This window comes from Ranitomeya variabilis, chromosome 2 (assembly GCF_051348905.1).
Source record: "Ranitomeya variabilis isolate aRanVar5 chromosome 2, aRanVar5.hap1, whole genome shotgun sequence".
Lineage (NCBI taxonomy): Eukaryota > Metazoa > Chordata > Amphibia > Anura > Dendrobatidae > Ranitomeya > Ranitomeya variabilis.
Genome location: NC_135233.1, coordinates 558,142,938 through 558,154,945, shown reverse-complemented (window position 1 = coordinate 558,154,945; position 12,008 = coordinate 558,142,938). Strand labels below are relative to the sequence as shown.

The window sequence follows — 12,008 nt, the reverse complement described above, 5'->3', positions numbered from 1 at the left end:
TGTTATGCCTCCAGCAACCACAGCTGACCAAAAAATGATAACAACAGCTGTTCCAACACAAAAGCCAAACAAAGGAGGGGAGGGAAAGGTTAGAACCATTTCTGATGCTGAGATAGTGAAGAAGGGATGGGAGACGCAGCTAATTCAAGCGTCTGGAAAAAAAAGTATTTTAATTAAAACTGGTAAAGACTCGACTTAAACCTTGGAAATGTAATCTTTGCAATAGTGTAAAAATATATCAAGTGCATCACCTTATGCTCTCCGCACATCGGGGTTATGAAAACTATTGTAGGGTTGATACACTAAGAGGGTCGTGCATTAATGTAAACAGCTGGTGGGGGAGTTGTTTGTACAGTTTACTTATTAGGTGTCTAAGATAAACAGCAGTGACCCCCATTCTCTAAGTTCATTCTAGAAAGTAATCTAGTACAGAAAGGCTTGGCCAGGGTCATTGAACACCTGTTACAATGTTGCAACAAGGAGCCACAATGTATCTATAATGTTATCATTAGTTGTTCTGCAGAGATAAAGGAATATGAAAGATAAAATGTGCGACATATTTCTAGAACGGAAAATGAACTGGAGATAAAAATCTCTACTCTTTGCCACCTTGTATTTGCTTAGCTGTTTTATTGAGTTTTTCATCCTACAAAAATGAAATTAATTTTACTAACAGGTAATAGAACACCATCGCAGTAACATTGAAATGATACGTCACATGATATGAAACTAGTTAGATAATTAATTTACCATAAATATCAATATTATTAATACTTAATTATTATTATTTATTATTATAGCGCCTTTTATTCCATGGCGCTTTACATGTGAGGAGTGGTATACGTAATAAAAACAAGTACAATAATCTTAAACAATACAGGTCACAACTGGTACAGGAGGAGAGAGGACCCTGCCCGCGATGGCTCACAATCTACAAGGGATGGGTGAGAATACAGTAGGTGATGGTAGAGCTGGTCGTGCAGCGGTTTGGTCAATCGGTGGTTACTGCAGGTTGTAGGCTTGTCGGAAGAGGTGGGTTTTCAGGTTCTTTTTGAAGGTTTCGATGGTAGGCGAGAGTCTGATGTGTTGTGGTAGAGAGTTCCAGAGTAGGGGTGATGCGCGAGAGAAATCTTGTATGCGATTGTGTGAAGAGGAGATAAGAGGGGAGTAGAGAAGCAGATCTTGTGAGGATCGGAGGTTGCGTGCAGGAAAGCATCGGGAGACGAGGTCACAGATGTATGGAGGAGACAGGATGTGGATGGCTGTGTATGTCCATGGTTAGGCTTTTGTACTGGAGTCTCTGGGTAATGGGGAGCCAGTGAAGGGATTGACAGAGGGGAGAAGCTGGGGAATAGCGGGGGGACAGGTGGATTAGTCGGGCAGCAGAGTTTAGAATAGATTGGAGGGGAGCGAGAGTGTTAGAGGGGAGGCCAAAGAGCAGGAGGTTACAGTAGTCGATCTCTTAAAAGGTAATGAAAGATAAATAATGATACATTTTATATTAGAAACTCGATTGTTTAAGAAAGATTACAAATTAGGCCGGTGTCACACTTGCAACTGCAATGCAACAAACTCGCGCGAGTCTCTCAACTCAATACCCGGCACTGTCGCCGGCACTTGGGACCGGAGCGTTCAGCTGCATAGAAATACATGCAGCTGCACACTCCGCACACATTCACTATTATTTACTATGCTCACTTATACAGCAAATAGAGAAAAACGACCATCACATCTAAGCTAGTGTGAACAGGTGCCAACTAGTGTTGAGCGATACCGTCCGATACTTGAAAGTATCGGTATCGGAAAGTATCGGCCGATACCGTCACAGTATCGGAATCCAATCCGATACCGATACCCGATACCAATACAAGTCAATGGGACTCATGTATCGGACGGTATCCCTGATGGTTCCCAGGGTCTGAAGGAGAGGAAACTCTCCTTCAGGCCCTGGGAACCATATAAATGTGTAAAAGAAAGAATTAAAATAAAAAATATCGCTATACTCACCTGTCCGACGCAGCCGGGACTTCAGCGAGGGAACCGGCAGCGTTGTTTGTTTAAAAATCGCGCTATTACTTGGTTACGTGAATTCCCGGCTTGTGATTGGTCAGGTCGGCCATGTTGCCGGGACGCGGACCAATCACAGCAAGCCGTGACGAAATTACGTCACGGCTTGCTGTGATTGGTCCGCGTCCCGGCAATATGGCCGCCCTGACCAATCACAAGCCGGGACGTCACGGGAGGCTGGACACGCGCTCATTTTAAAATGGGCGCGTGTCCAGCCTCCCGTGACGTCACGGCTTGTGATTGGTTGCGCCGCGATCAACCAATCACAAGCCGGGAGGCTGGACGCGCTCATTTTGAAATGGGCGCGTGTCCAGCCTCCCGTGACGTCACGGCTTGTGATTGGTTGCGCCGCGATCAACCAATCACAAGCCGGGAGGCTGGACGCGCTCATTTTGAAATGGGCGCGTGTCCAGCCTCCCGGCTTGTGATTGGTTGACCGCGACGCAACCAATCACAAGCCGTGACGTCACGGGAGGCTGGACACGCGCCCTTTTTAAAATGAGCGCGTTTCCAGCCTCCCGTGACGTCACGGCTTGTGATTGGTTAATGGCGGCCATGTTGCCGGGACGCGGACCAATCACAGCAAGCCGTGACGTATTTTCGTCACGGCTTGCTGTGATTGGTCCGCGGCCCGGCAACATGGCCGCCCTGACCAATCACAAGCCGGGACTTCGCGTAACCATGTAAAAGCGGGAATTTTAAACAAACAACGCTGCCGGTTCCTGCGCTGAGGTCCCGGCTGCGTCGGACAGGTGAGTATAGCGATATTTTTTATTTTAATTCTCTATTTTACACATTTTAACATTAATGTTGTTCCGATACCCGATACCCGATACCACAAGAGTATCGGAATCCCGGTATCGGAATTCCGATACAGCAAGTATCGGCCGATACCCGATACTTGCAGCATCGGAATGCTCAACACTAGTGCCAACCAAAGACAGCATGTACCGTATATACCCGTTTATAATTCAACATGAGTATAAGCCGAGGCACCTAATTTTGCCTTGAAAAACTGGGAAAACTTATTGACTCGAGTATAAGCTGGGTATACATTGTCCCCTCATCTCTATTCTGGTATGCATGGTTCCTTATCCCCATCCTTGTTTGCATGGTTCCTCATCCCCATTAACACACCGACCAGGGCCATGGGGTACTCGGAACAAGGTCAGACAGTTCTTTGGGGAAGTCACGGGGCCGTGACCTAACACTGTGGCCCTGGCTGTGCCGTAAAATTGAGAATAGTTCATTTGGGGATTAAGTCGTGACGCCACCCATGGTGTTCGGCAATAGATGGCCGACACTGAGATTCAGGTCCACTGGGGCAGATAGTTATGTAGCAGAGATGTTACAGCTCTCCATGGGTAGAGTGGGCCCTAGGGCAGTTATAGGGTTAATTTGATCATGGTAACTGTTGTAGTACAGGGCAGGTGACGCAGTAAATAATTCTGAGGACACAGTAGGGTGCAGTCTTCACACTTTACTCACATTCTTAAGGTTACAATCACCAGCTGGGTGCTGTGTCCTCCGTGTCGGTGGTCCAGCCAGCTCTTGGGTAGTTTGGGTGCACTTTTCTGGGACCCCCTTCTTGTGTACCTTCCCAGGTCATCGCTCTGCGCTGGCTCACGCCCTCCTGCCCTGCACATCACACACAGTGTCCCAAGCCAGCAGCCTCAAGTCCTGTCGGGCAACGACCTCCTGATCCCCTTGACCCTATGTGGCTGCCTTTTTAGACATTATGTGTCGATTTAGCTTTAGCACATACAGATACTACAGACTCCGGTTCGCTAGTTGAGTCCTACAGTCTCTCCACTAGTCTGAGGCTTGTCCCCACTGCAACCTGGTCCCTCCACTCGACTATGGTTGGCATGGATTCTTCACTTCCCTGGCCTCTAGGACCTCTTCTCACTCCCTGGAGATCCTCTCTGACCCCTCTGTCACTCCTCTCTGCTCTCTCCACACTCGCTCCACCTCCCTCCCGTTTCCATGACAACTCTCCACTACCAACTGTCCACTTTCTCTCTAACTGTCACTCTACCTCCAGGTCTCCTACCTTTATCTACTCCCCCCACCCACACCCTCTACCTTGTTCCCCCTCCAGCATGAGATGGAGACCTCCCAAATTAGGGTCTGCCCAGATCCCCTGGCCTAGAGTGGTGTGGTGTTGGATGATAGTATGCAGGTACTGGGTAGTGACCCCTCCTTATCTGAGAGTGGGGTACCACACCTCAGACTGAGGTGCAGTTCCTCTGTGGCGACTAGACCCTCAGGTGCAACACACCATCCTTGTATGCATGGCTCCTTATCCCCATCCTTGTCTGCATGGCTCCTTATTAGATTTTAGGTAGTAAATTGCTAGAAAATTAAGATTTTTTTCAGGCAACTTTGGTCGACCCTTGGTGTGGACCATTATGCCCTTTCAATTTGCATAGTGAGCACTGTCACATCTTGACTGATAGCACTGTCTGAACTAAATCAGCATCTCTGCACTTCTGCATGGACATGAATGCTGCAGGAGCCCAGCTGCACTCATAGGGTGTCATTACGGGCTCTCATCGCTAACTCCTGACTGCAGCTGGAACTCAGTACTGTACTGGAGACAGGAACCAGTGATAGCCCACAATGACACTACATGAGCACGGTTGGGATCCTGCAGCGTCCGTACATAAGTGCAGAGCCACAGATTATGTTCAACTAATATTAAGATATGATAAGTGCTCAATAGGCAACTTGAGTGGGGGAATAATGCTCCAAAAACCCCTAATTGCACACAAAATAAGTCTTTTTTTCTGGCAAATAAACTAAATTCCATACTACAGGTATGACTATTGGGGCCAAATGTTAGGTGTCGAGTTCCCGCTGCTGCACAGGAGGAATCTCGAACCACCTCCGTTGCGGTCTCACATTCTCCTCCAGCCGCAGCGGAGCCTGCTCAGCAGAGACGTCAGTCCCAGCGCCTGGCTCAGACAGATACTACGTGTTTGGTTACTGCTGGCCTTCCAGGTTCAGCCATTATAGTCAGTGGTGAGCAGGCGCTCCTGGGACTAAGTTCTTCTTTTCTCCTTCTGAGCATGCCCTAGGGAAGACCTCTCATTTGACGTCGGGAGTCACACGCTCAGGTCCTGTAGCAGCTCCTATTGGTCCACTAGGAAGGTCCTGGAGAGCTACAGCTATAAAAGGTTTGCATGGCTGCACGGCCATGCGCTAGTATAAACCTGTTATCGTGTGTGTGTGGTTGTATGCCTGTTCTTGTGATTGCTCCTTAAAGGGCCACTGTCGCCCCCCCCCCCCCAGCCGTTATAAACTAAAAGAGCCACCTTGTGCAGCAGTAATGCTGCAGTCTAACAAGGTGGCTCTTTTAGTTTTTGATTCATTTATTACCTCAAAAAAGCGTTTTAAAAATTGGCCACACATACCAGATATTGTACCAGGAGGCGGTCCGAAGCGTCCTGTATGAAGCTCCCAACTGCCGTTACTCTTCTCTTCAAGGGCGATGGTACCCGCCCCCTGAGCGCTGTTATCTTCTGAAATCCGGCGCCTGCGCTGTGCGTGCCTGCCTGGGGCCTGCGCAGTGTTCATTGTCAGTGCGGACACACTGTTGCTGAATCCCCCGCCCCGCACTGTTATTCATTATGCACAGTGCGGGGCTGGGGTTCCTGGGCATGCGCACTGCGCTGTTTAGACGCTCCCCAGCTCCGACGCTCCCCAGCTCCCCCGCCTTCCCAGGAACCCCAGCCCCGCACTGTGCATAATGAATACATTTTAATGTTGTAATGCTGTAAATTTTGTCAGTTAATGAAAATTGGACCCATTGACTTACATAGCGATTGCGATCTGAATATCGGATGCAAATCATGCATGCTGCAATTTATACCTCTACTCTATGAGCAGCACAGTGGCACATTGGTTAGCCTTGCAGCGCTGGAGTCCTGGGTTCAAATCCCACCAAGGACACCCTCTGCAATGAGTTTGTATATTCTCCCCGTGTTTGCGTAGGTTTCCTCAGGGTACTCTGGCTTCCACCCACATTCCAAATACATACTGATAGGGAATATACGTAGACTGTGAGCCCCATCGGGGACAGTGATGATAATGTGTGCAAACTGTAAAGCACTGCAGAATATGTTAGCACTATATAAAAATAAAGATTATTATTTATTACTCAGGTGTTTTATTGGATTGCACTCGGACCAAAAATATGATGGCCCTATCCGCGACCCCTATCACTGATTAAGCATACTTAGTCTGGCACTGCTCCTATCTGCACCCCAATCTCTTTGTTCCTCTAATAATTGAATCTTTATATTATTCACAGACTACTACACTCATCTTCTTCACTGCTGAAATTGTACAACACATTAATATGTGAAGTATTTGTCCAATGTTTAACCCCTTCATGACTTTTGATGTATAGGTTTGTCAAAGCTCATATCCCTGCCTTTGATGTGGGCTCTTATGCTGTGCCCACATCTTTCTCAGCACTTGATGGCTTATTTAAGCAGCCATCTAGTGCCTCTAACAGTCTCAGGGGGTTTAGAGAGCCATCTGAAGCTGTTAACCAGTTAAATGCCGCTATCAATCACTTGCCAGAAGGGCGTCACAAATTCTGCCCATTGGTGCCCCGATCACGTGATCCCAGGACGCCAATTTGTTGTGACAGCCCGAGTCTGCAGAAGACTCAGATGCCTATTATTATGAATCTCTTACAATTGGCGACTCAAGGCAGGCATTCATAGGAGATTATGATTTTTACTATATATAGTATGCTAAAGCACTGCTTTGTATAGCACCGGTGATCGCATGCTTGCAGCTTAAAGTTTCCTAAGGAGACTACTGAAGTCAGTAAAAAGTAAAAAATAAAAAGTTTTAAAAAATACAAAAAAAACCCCCACTAAAGTACAAATCTCTTATTAAGAATAAAATAATTAAAAAAATACATGTTTGGTATTACTGCATTCACAAATGTCTGATCTATGAAAATATAAAGTAAATTAATCAGATCAGTAAATGGCGTAGCAAGAAAAAAACACCAGAATTACATTTTTGGGGCCTTCACAACATTGCAATTAAATGCAATTTTAGGCAATCAAAACATTGTATCTACCCCAAAATAATATCAGCTCCGGAAGCAAAAAAGAAGCCATCATCCAACCCCACATCCCAAAAAATGGAAAGATACGGGTCTCGGAAAAAGGCAGCATAAGCATTTTTTCTCTTACAAATTTATGATTTTATTTTCACCACTTAAATAAAAAATAACCTATACATGTTTGGCATCTGCATACTCGTTCTGATCTTGGGAATAATATTGACGGGTCAGTTTTAGCATTTAGTGAACATGGAGACTAAAAAAACCCAAAACTATTGTGTAATTGCATTTTTGTTGCAATTTCACAGCACTTGGAATTTTGTTCTTGTTTTTCTGTACATTATATGGTAAAATCAAAGGTGTCATTCAAAAGTACAACTTGTCCCATAAAATTGCTGAGCTTTGAACTCTGATATCTTCTCATGCTTCCAAATCACTGTAAAATGACTACTACATTTCCTGCCTAGGCTATTATACAGGCTACAGTAGTTCTTCTGGAGTAATTGCATTAGGTCATGTAATGTGATAGCTACAATGCATATGGGGAAGCCCACGTAGTTGCACCAGACTTTATGTCAGCTTTCTGTTGCTGATGCAATCTTCTGCAATGGTAAAAAGTTAGGGGACATTTTTTGGTGATTCTGGTGAATCGCATTGCAAATTTGGGACCTAAGACTTTCATAAAATCTTATTCAAATTCAATATGCATCAAATCGATTCTCTAATCTCTACTTATATTCTCTTGCATTTTCGTTAGCTTGTTATCAATTCGATATTTTGTTGGAAAACATTTATTTGGAGTAAGGAAAGTCAAACTATTTGGTCCCAAAACCTGTGCCTAGTATTACTCTTCATATAGTTGGGGCAGGTTGCATACAAGAGCACAAAGGGCACTTTTTTTTTAAAATTGAATCTATCACTAGGGTCAATTTTTCTAAACCATCTATATGGGAATGTAGGCTATAGGAAGCGGAATAAAGCTATACCTTCATATCTGTGATCCGATGTCTTATTGTAGAGAAATCTGTGTTTCGTTTTTCTTATATGTAAATGAGCTGTTAAGATCTGTGGGCCAAGCTTAGTTCTCCCTGAGAATCTGCCTCCAGAGCTTATTTTAAAAAAAGAGCAAATTAATAGTGTGAGACAAATAACTAATACAGAATAGGAGAACTGAACTTTGTCACATTATAAACATGTTTGCAGCTGCTCTCACATGTCTGCTGTATTGCAACATTATTGCAACACTCTTGCTGTGAGAAGTAAATTAAAGCACTGAGAGGAACCTGCAGATGTGTCAGTTATAACCACACACAGCTCTGTAGTGAGATCAAGAGAGCAGATAGCGACCATTACATGTCTCATAATGGTAACATTACCTATTACACTGGTAATGTCCCATTTCACTTAATAAAAGCTCTGGAAGAAGATTCTCAGGTAGATCCATTTCTGGCCCATGGATCTTAACCCCTTTACCCCCAAGGGTGGTTTGCACGTTAATGACCGGGCCAATTTTTACAATTCTGACCACTGTCCTTTTATGAGGTTATAACTCTGGAAAGCTTCAACGGATCTTGGCGATTCTGACAATGTTTTCTCGTGACATATTGTACTTCATGATAGTGGTAAAATTTCTTCAATATAACTTGCGTTTATTTGTGAAAAAAATGGAAATTTGGTAAAAATTTTGAAAGTTTTGCAATTTTCCAAATTTGAATTTTTATGCCCTTAAATCACAGAGATATGTCACACAAAATACTTAATTGGTAACATTTCCCACATGTCTACTTTACATAAGCACAATTTAGGAACCACATTTTTTTTTGTTAGGGAGTTATAAGGGTTAAAAGTTGACCAGCAATTTCTCATTTTTACAACACCATTTGTTTTAGGGACCACATCTCATTTGAAGTCATTTTGAAGAGTCTATATGACATAAAATACCCAAGTATGACACGATTCTAAAAACTGCACCCCTCAAGGTGCTCAAAACCACATTCAAGAAATTTATTAACCCTTCAGGTGTTTCACAGGAATTTTTGGAATGTTTAAATAAAAATGAATATTTAACTTTTTTTCACACAAAATTTATTTCAGCTCCAATTTGTTTTATTTTACCAAGGGTAACAGGAGAAAATGGACCCCTAAAGTTATTGTACAATTTGTGCTGAGTACGCTGATACCCCATATGTGGGGGTAAACCACTGTTTGGGCGCACCGCAGAGCTCGGAAGGGAAGGAGCGCCATTTGACTTTTCAATGCAAAATTGACTGGAATTGAGATGGAACGCCATGTTGCGTTTGGAGAGCCCCTGATGTGCCTAAACATTGAAACCCCCCACAATTGACACCATTTTGGAAAGTAGACCCCCTAAGGAACTCATGTAGATGTGTGGTGAGCACTTTGACCCACCAAGTGCTTCACAGAAGTTTATAATGCAGAGCCGTAAAAATAAAAAATCATATTTTTTCACAAAAATTATCTTTTTGCCCCCAATTTTTTATTTTTTAAAGGATGAGAGAAGAAATTGGACCACAAAAGTTGTTGTGCAATTTGTCCTCAGTACGCTGATACCCCATATGTGGGGGTAAACGACTGTTTGGGCACATGGCAGAGCTTGGAAAGGAAGGAGCGCCATTTGACTTTTCAGTGCAAAATTGACTGGAATTAAGATGGGACGCCATGTCGGGTTTGGAGAGCCCCTGATGTGCCTAAACATTAAACCCCCACACAAGTGACACCATTTTGGAAAGTAGACACCCTATGGAACTTATTTAGATGTGGTTTGAGAGCTTTGATCCCCCAAGTGTTTCACTACAGTTTATAACGCAGAGCCGTGAAAATAAAAATTATTTTTTTTCCGCAAAAATGATTTTTTAGCCCCAGTCTTGTATTTTCACAAGGGTAACAGGATAAATTGGACCCCAAAAGTTGTTGTCCAATTTGTCCTGAGTACGCTGGTACCCCATATGTGAGGGGGTACCACTGTTTGGGCGCATGGCAGAGCTTGGAAGGGAAGGAGCGCCATTTATAATGCAGACTTAGATGGATTGGTCTGCAGGCATCACATTGGATTTGCAGAGCCCCTGATGTAACCAAAGAGTAGAAACCCCCAAATGTGACCCCATGTTGGAAACTAGACCTCCCAAGGAACTTATCTAGATGTGTTGTGAGAATTTTGAACCCCCAAGTGTTTCACTACAGTTTACAACGCAGAGCCGTGAAAATAAAAAATCCTTTTTTTTCCCACAAAAATGATTTTTAGCCCCCCAAATTTATATTTTCCCAAGGGTAACAAGAGAACTTGGACCCCAAAAGTTGTTGTCCAATTTGTCCCGAGTACGCTGATGCCCCATATGTTGGGGTAAACCCCTTTTTGGGTGCACGGGAAAGCTCGGAAGGGAAGGAGCACTGTTTTACTTTTTCAATGCAGAATTGGCTGGAATTGAGATCGGATGCCATGTCGCGTTTGGAGAGCCCCTGATGTGCCTAAACAGTGGAAACTCCCCAATTCTAACTAAAACCCTAATCCAAACACACCCCTAGCCCTAATCCCAATGGTAACCCTAACCACGCCCCTAACCCTGACACACCCCTAACTGTAATCCCAACCCTAATCCCAACCGTAAATGTAATCCAAACCCTAACTTTAGCCCCAACCCTAACCCTAACTTTAGCCCCAACCCTAACCCTATCTTTAGCTCCAACCCTAGCCCTAACCCTAGCCCTAACCCTAACCCTAGCCCTAGCCCTAACCCTAGCCCTAACCCTAACCCTAGTGGGAAAATGGAAATAAATACATTTTTTTAATTTTATTATTTTTCCCTAACTAAGGGGGTGATGAAGGGGGTTTGATTTACTTTTATAGCATTTTATATAGCTGATTTTTATGATTGGCAGCCGTCACACACTAAAAGACGCTTTATATAGCAAAAAAGTTTTTGCATCTCCACATTTTGAGACCTATAATTTTTCCATATTTTAGTCCACAGAGTCATGTGAGGTCTTGTTTTTTGCGTGACGAGTTGACATTTTTAACGGTAACATTTTCGGACACGTGACAGTTTTTGATCGCTTTTTATTCCGATTTTTGTGAGGCAGAATGACAAAAAACAGCTATTCATGAATTTCTTTTGGGGGAGGCGTTTATACCGTTCCACGTTTGGTAAAATTGATAAAGCATTTTTATTCCTCGGGTCAGTACCATTACAGCGATACCTCATTTATATCATATTTTTATGTTTTGGCGCTTTTATACGATAAAAACTATTTTATAGAATAAATAATTATTTTGGCATCGCTTTATTCTGAGGACTATAACTTTTTTATTTTTCCTTGATGACGCTGCATGGCAGCTCTTTTTTTGCGGGACAAGATGACGTTTTCAGCGGTACCATGGTTATTTATATCCATCTTTTTGATCGCGTGTTATTCCACTTTTTGTTCAGCGGTATGATAATAAAGTGTTGTTTTTTGCCTCGTTTTTTTTTTCCCTACGGTGTTCACTGAAGGGGTTAACTAGTGATACCGTTTTATAGGTGGGGTCGTTACGGACGCGGTGATACTAAATATGTATACTTTTATTGTTTTTTTTATTTAGATAAAGAAATGTATTTATGGGAATAACATATATTTTTTTCTTTATTTAGGAATTTTTTTTTTAAACATGTGGAAATTTTTTTTTTTACTTTTTTACTTTGTCTCAGGGGGGACATCACATATCGGTGATCTGACAATTTGCACAGCACTCTGTCAGATCACCGATCTGACTTACAGCACTGCAGGCTTACCAAGCGCTTGCTCTGAGCCGGCACTTGGTAAGCCACCTCCCTCCCTGCAGGACCCGGATGCCGCG

The 12,008-nt window shown here is 43.6% G+C and overlaps 1 long non-coding RNA gene across 1 annotated transcript in view; it reads right to left on the bottom strand.

The window, feature by feature from the left end:
* Positions 1–12,008, bottom strand: part of LOC143809713 (uncharacterized) — a 484,828-nt gene that overhangs the window by 36,551 nt on the left and 436,269 nt on the right. The window lies entirely within an intron of this gene.